Genomic DNA, 6,824 nt, shown 5'->3' with positions numbered 1-6,824 from the left:
GATATTAATGTCGTAGTTCACTGCAGTCTTTCCACTTTATCATTTCTCAAGACAGTTCTCATCCTGTGACTATTCATATTTTCAAAACATAATTTTTTTAGTTTGCTGAAATTTATATATTTTCATAGGTATCCTTCCAAATTAGAGATGAAAAAAAGCTAAGAAGTGTGTATTTGTTAATCATGTCTGATAGTGCTGTGAACAAGGTTTTTACCAAAAAAATGTCAGATCGCTATCGATTGTAGTTTTTTATTGCAATTTTTTTATTTTCCCTTTCATTATGACAGTTTCACAAATGCTCTCATTCAGAGAGGTCTATTACATTTCAACAAATTATTAGAAAATCAAAATATTTTAGTTTTTGAATGGTGTCATGTGGAACTTTGATATAATTTTTTTTTCAAAATTTTGAATTAATGATGTGACACATTCACTATTGACCTGTATGATTTCAGATGAAGTTGCCCAATGGTTTCCACCTGAACCCAACATTTTATTGATTTTTTTTTTAAGTACAAGAGGTACTTCTATGAATGTAGTGCATTGTAGCAGTAACTTACAGCATTCAAAGCAACAGTTGGCATGGTTTTCTGTACTAATGCTTTATAAGTGGTTTTGAAATGAAACCACAGGTGCACAAGTACTCCTTATGTGTGTTGTGATAATTTGACTTTTCCATCCCAATATATATATAAAACAATTTGAATATATTTAAGACTTGGTAAGAAATGCAAATGTGCACTCTCATAAAACAATACATAAGAACCAATAAAGATCTGTATCACAGATTGAAATTCTGAAAGTCTTTTTTCTGCAAGAAAAATATAGGAGAATACCATAACAAATTTAAAGAAATCTATAGGCTGGGAAATAACACGTGATTAGCTGACATGTACATGTAGATTGATGTGGAGATCATATTATTGCTTGACACATGTAATTATGCTAATACAAAATTTGTTCTATATCAAAACAACATTTTTTGTTTATAATGTGACACAATAGAAGTGAATGAAAGTTTAAAAAAATCTGTTCCAACTGCACTTTCTCTATATTTTTATTACAAACAGCATATTTATTATGTGCCTCAAATCACATCGCTGTTGTTTTTCCTCCTTTCCCCTTCATATCACTTTTCGCATATGGAAGATTTTGGTTTAGTGTCCTATTGACAATAAGGTAATGAGGTTGCACACCCTTAGAGTGGATAAGGATGGAGTAGGAAATTTTCAAAGGAGCAGTCCTGGCAGTCATCTTAAACAATTAATTGAAAGGATGGAAAACCTAAATCTGGATGGTCAAAAAGAGATCTCAACTTACTCCTGCAATACAAAATATTCACTTGTGGAATTGTTTGTAATCAATATGAGTTTAGATTCCATTTTTGAAACATTTCTTTATGCTTGACTAAAATAGGGTTTTAAATATATTTTACAAACAAGGACAGACAAGGATAACTTAATTATATTTTAATAAAGCATCTCTTCACAATTGCCCTAATTCTACATACATTTGTAACAATCATATAAAATTGATCAATAAGCTTAATTAATCTAAAAGCTAGCTACAAAATAATCTCCTACAGTGAAAGCTTTGGTAAATGCTACACACTAATGGCAAAACAAAGTTAATAAATACTTGTGAAATATCAATGCATGAAAAGATGGTACAAATGGCTCTGCTCTCAACAGATATATGCTTTAAAATAAATATTCTGTATCACACTTACTATCTATTACTGTGTTACAAATCACTGCAGACTAGTCTGATTAATGCGATGACGCAGCAAAACCTTTTCCAACCAAATAAGATATGGGAAATGTCATATGCTACTGATGATCTGCAAATTTCTGTTTGGAGACTCTGAAAAACAACAAACATATTATGAAACAGAAAGCCACTCCACGCTTGTACATCACAAAATTTTCATAAATGTCAGTCATATACATGCAATGAATTCAAAAATTCAAATAACATAATCTATAGAATAGTTTTGGGGCATGGATCCATGTAGGGAGTGTAAGGTGAACATAAAGCAGGCTCTTCCCGATCTTTTCAAGTTCCTACAGAGTTACTTTTTGCATTACTGTTTTATGAATTTATGATTTAACTGTCCCACTTCTTAGCTAGAAAACAATAACTGTATTAGAAACACATTTTCAGTTTTATGCATATAAAGCTTTTCTTTCACAGCATGTCAATGCAATACACTTCTCTCAGTTTTCTTGCCTTGTGAATTTCCAACATGTCCATAACATTTTGGAAGGCATGAACTCTTCCCATATTCACCAGACACATTCAACAAATTAATGCAGCATAAAATCCAAGAAATTTTTTTTGCAACATCTTAATGTATCCTTAGTAAACAATTTAGAAGCTGTCGGATATTTAAAAAAATCAGTTTGATAGTTGGCCTTTCCAGTTACAACTCTTACAAAGTCATTAATATTCTAAAACCAAAAACCTCCTAGTACTGTGAAAGATAATATCTCTCCTAACTGTTAACTGCTATGGACTGTCTCTTAGACCACTAAATTTTTTTGTCTCGTGATATTTCACACACACCTGCAAAGCGGAACAGACTCTTTTGTGTACCTTCCTATGGGACTGCAAGTTACATGTGCCAGAACTTTCGCACTATTGCTGCTCTTTGTGTCATATTTACGGGCCTTAAGAGGGTTCACAGATGTACCATAGTGTTTGCGTTCTGTTGAATGCTAGTTTTTTTCTATGGCGGGGACAGCTGGACCTTCTATGCAACGTGCATGTAAGACAGATATGGATGTTCAAGAACATCCCAATGAATTCTCAGGTGAAGACTTAAGCAACAGTGATAATGATCCTGATTTCAAGACATGTAGTGATCACAACACTAATTCAGAGCAGAACACAAAGTGACAAAGATGTGACAGCAAATGACGATGGAGAAAGTTACTTCTTTGGTAAGAGAAGATGTTTTTGTTGGGGAAAACAGCATTGCTGCCACCTAACGTAAGAACAAGGCAATACAACATCATATTCGAGATTAAATCATTATATGGACAAATCTGAAAATATCAAAGTTTAGAGTATAGTATACAAATGATCACTTGTCCTATCTACAAGATGTTAATGTCACTGAACTGAAAGAACTAATTGATCTATTAGAGTATTCAGCTATTTTCAAATCAGGGAATGAATCAATTTACAGTTTGTTTGCAACTGACAGAACAGTCAGAGGTGTTTTAGGATGCACTGCTAATAAAGAAATATCACTGTTTTTATTGTATGTATTACTATTTGGCAACCCAGATGGCTGGGAGGAGTGAAAGGAAGTAGAAAAGTCAGCAGCAATTTCACAAATCTTTCTGTGTTTCACCAAAAACAGTCAACTTTGCTGTTCTGTACGTGAAACAGTGTGTGTTGATGAAATGCTTGTACCTTTTTGTGGACGGTGTGGATTTTGAATATTTATGCTAAACAAACTGGCAAAATACAGCTTGAAAATTCAGTGCTTAACTGATGCTTGTACAAATTACTTGTATAATGCGTACATTTATTCTGGCAAAGGCAGTGATGATCACACACTTTCACACTGTGAGGAAGGTCACAATATTCCCACATAGGCTTTTGTTCGACTGATGAATCCTATAGAAAACACACGGAGAAATATTACAGGGGAACTGGTACTCACCAGCAGAAGTAGTCAATGAACTTCAAACATATTGGTACACTGAAAATAAATAAAAAGGAGATACCACAGCAGTTTCTACCTAATAAGAAACAAGATATGAAGAGAACTTTTATGGTTTTACGGAAGACATGACATGGGTTTCCTTTCTGCCCAAGAAGTCCAAAGCTGCAACCCTGATCTTTTCTATGAACCATGAAGTAAACAATGATTCTGAATCAGGAAAACCTGAGCTCATCCTGTTTTATAACATGACAAAAGGTGGTGTGGACTGTCTCGACCAGAGTTTTGCAGCTTATTCATCAAGTTACTGCATGAGAAGTGGCCTTAGGCCATTTACTTCACATTAGTGGATGTTGTTTGTTGTGTGAATTCTTATCTGTATCCAAAGGCCGAAATAAAGAAGAGATTGATCTCCGTGAAGATTCCAGCAAGATATCTTTCTGAGCCTCATATGAAGCATAGGCTTTTTATTGGATGCTTACCACGAGAACTGAGTGACAACATCAGAGGAATACTTCACATACAAGATGAGCCTCAGATACTGAAAGAACAGTCTGAAAAAGGAAAAACATGTGCCTTTTGCCCTCCTTGTCTGAAGATAAACGTAAGATTTCCACATCAACAGTGTGGTGTTCCAATTTGTTTGGAGTGGTCTAGGAAGGTCTGTGTGAACTGCTTGCATGTTGAAAATGACTGAAATATGACGCAGAGCCTCATAAGACTACATGATTAGTTTGTGCTTGTTATTTTGAAAATAAAATATGGCAATATTTCTCTCTTTCTTGAATTATGGAGTGCAACAGTCACTCTCCACTGAAACAAGAAGCACTAAACTCAAAGCTGACTTTGCATAAAACTTCTCATAAACGAAGTGCGCTTTTTCCAACTAGTATGTTGTGAATCTGTAATATTATCTTCTGATGATAATATGTGAGTGAGTAGAGCTAACTATCTACTGTTATTTTCATAACACACAAATTAACAAGATACCACACATTCTGCTGTGTCTAAGGTTATCTATCTATTGTTATTTTGATAACACACAAATTAAAAATATATCTCAAATTCTGCTGTGTCTAAACATTTTAAATCCTGCACTGTTTAAAAACATCCAAATTTCCACAAAGTCTACTTCTCAGAAGTGTAATGAAGACAGGAAGCCAAGGGAAAAAATATTCAGCAAAACACTGGTTTTGTACACAAAAAATAAAAATGCAGTCTGAGAGACCCCTCCATAGAACTGTGTTCCTGTCGATGTCCATAGCAGTTAAGGGCTCTGCCTATGTTCATTCTAAGTAAAATAAGCATTCACTCCAGCAGTGCATTGATAATTATTTTGCTTGGCAAGAAAATATTATAACAACCACAGCAGGCTGTTCCAGCTCATATGCCTGTTGGTGGGCTGCAAGGCGCCTGCAGGAACAGGTAAGCAGGGGTGGGCAAACGGCTGGCGCACAGGGAATCAGGCAGCCAGGCCTTAGCTTACATGTCCGTTCTGCACTGATCGAACATGCACAGACAAGTGTGGCCAACTGGATGGTTCATGCAAAACGGGCATACGATTGGGCTACCTAGCATGTAGCCTACACCATCTGTGCCTACCCAGAAGCAAACCAAGAGGCCATCTTGCCCAAAGGGAAAGCACTAGAACTACAGATGGCTCTGGAACAGCATGAACTAGAAAATAATTATCACCCACCTGAATACCAAAATTATAAAATTGTAAAAATGGTTGCAGAGTGGTTTCCTATGTTTCTATAATGCATTATGCAATATGCCTGATAATCATCCTAAAATAATTTTGCATAAGCATCTTTCATTGATGAAACTGTTAAAAACAGAAACAGATAATATTAGTTACTTTGTAACACCAACATTCTATGTCAACCATAATTTTAAATCACTAGTAGATAATATTTTACTTATATCTGTGTATATTTCATTACTTTTGTTCCACATTACAAACCATTTCTATACATGCAAAGCAATCTGTGAAAATACTGTATGGGTTGATCTATGTATAAGGTCGATAGAACTGCAAAGATAGGACAGAAAAACTGGAGGGAAGTACCTCTGAGTTAGAGAGACAAAAATGAGCAATCTGAAATGTGGAAGGCGTGCAGAGAATACACCAAATGAGGACAAAGCACCAGTCACTAGTCAGCCATCATAGTGAACACATCTCTGATCATACATGTATGCTCCATGGAAACTCCATAAAATTAAAGATGTGGAATACGTAAACAGTGCTCCATGGCAATTGTTTATAAGAAGAAAAGCCATGTGTGAGCCTTGTAAGCACTGGGACCGAAATTTCATAAGATCTCATGATATCAATAAATATCTTTGCACCATCATCTCCAAGCAATGTAATGCTTTGTTTAGCATTGTAAATGACATGATCCAGTATCTAGGTGTGCATACACTTAATCAGTCACTGAAATTTTGGGTTCAATTGTGCAATTTCTTTATTCATTAAAAAGTAAGTCTGATATGAGACTGGTGGCCATAAGTTTACCTCACTGCAATGCGTAATTACAGATTTGTGTGATCTAACAAAAACAATTGTTTTGCACACTAAGTACAGTATGTTTTGGAGAGAATTAATTATCTTTGAGTGTGACTGCCTGATTAACCATTAGCAAAATAACAATCTAACTTTTTTTTGTAGAATAATAGCTCACACAACTTGTACAGAAGTGTTGTGTAAAGGATAGTGTTATAATTTGTCTGTTTCATTTGGATGTCATATGAAACAAATGGACCTTGGTAGACTCATGAGCAGGACATGTATCATGCAACTGTCAGCATACATTTTTTCAGACCTGTCACTTGACACTGACAATTCCTATTCCATCAAATGCAGGGCCTCCATGGAACGAAATTCTACAGGTATATAGATAAAACCAAGAGCAGACTATCCACACTCAGAAATAACCAGCATAATTTAGTTACCAAAAGATGAATCCAGAACCTAGATGTAGAGCACATGGTAAAATATAATGTGACTGACTTTATTGGTTACTACATAACTTGTGCTATTTCCAGTCTCCTCTCAGATACTAGCTTCACTGGACAGTGAAGATGGAAACTCTTTTGTTCACCATTCATCACTATTCCATCAAATGCAGGGCCTCCATGGAACAAAATT

The 6,824-nt window shown here is 35.2% G+C and overlaps 1 protein-coding gene across 1 annotated transcript in view; it reads right to left on the bottom strand.

Annotated features, from left to right (window-relative positions):
- Positions 1-233: 233 nt before the first annotated feature.
- The window catches only part of LOC126281900 (proline-rich protein 12-like), a 53,610-nt gene continuing 47,019 nt past the window's right edge, over positions 234-6,824 (bottom strand). The window contains exon 5 of the mRNA XM_049981223.1: positions 234-1,863. The gene's annotated coding sequence lies outside the window, so the exon portion shown is untranslated. The remainder of the gene's footprint in view (positions 1,864-6,824) is intronic.

This window comes from Schistocerca gregaria, chromosome 7, assembly GCF_023897955.1.
Source record: "Schistocerca gregaria isolate iqSchGreg1 chromosome 7, iqSchGreg1.2, whole genome shotgun sequence".
NCBI lineage: Eukaryota > Metazoa > Arthropoda > Insecta > Orthoptera > Acrididae > Schistocerca > Schistocerca gregaria.
Note: the sequence above shows the minus strand (reverse complement) of the source record. Positions and strands in the feature narration are given on the sequence as shown.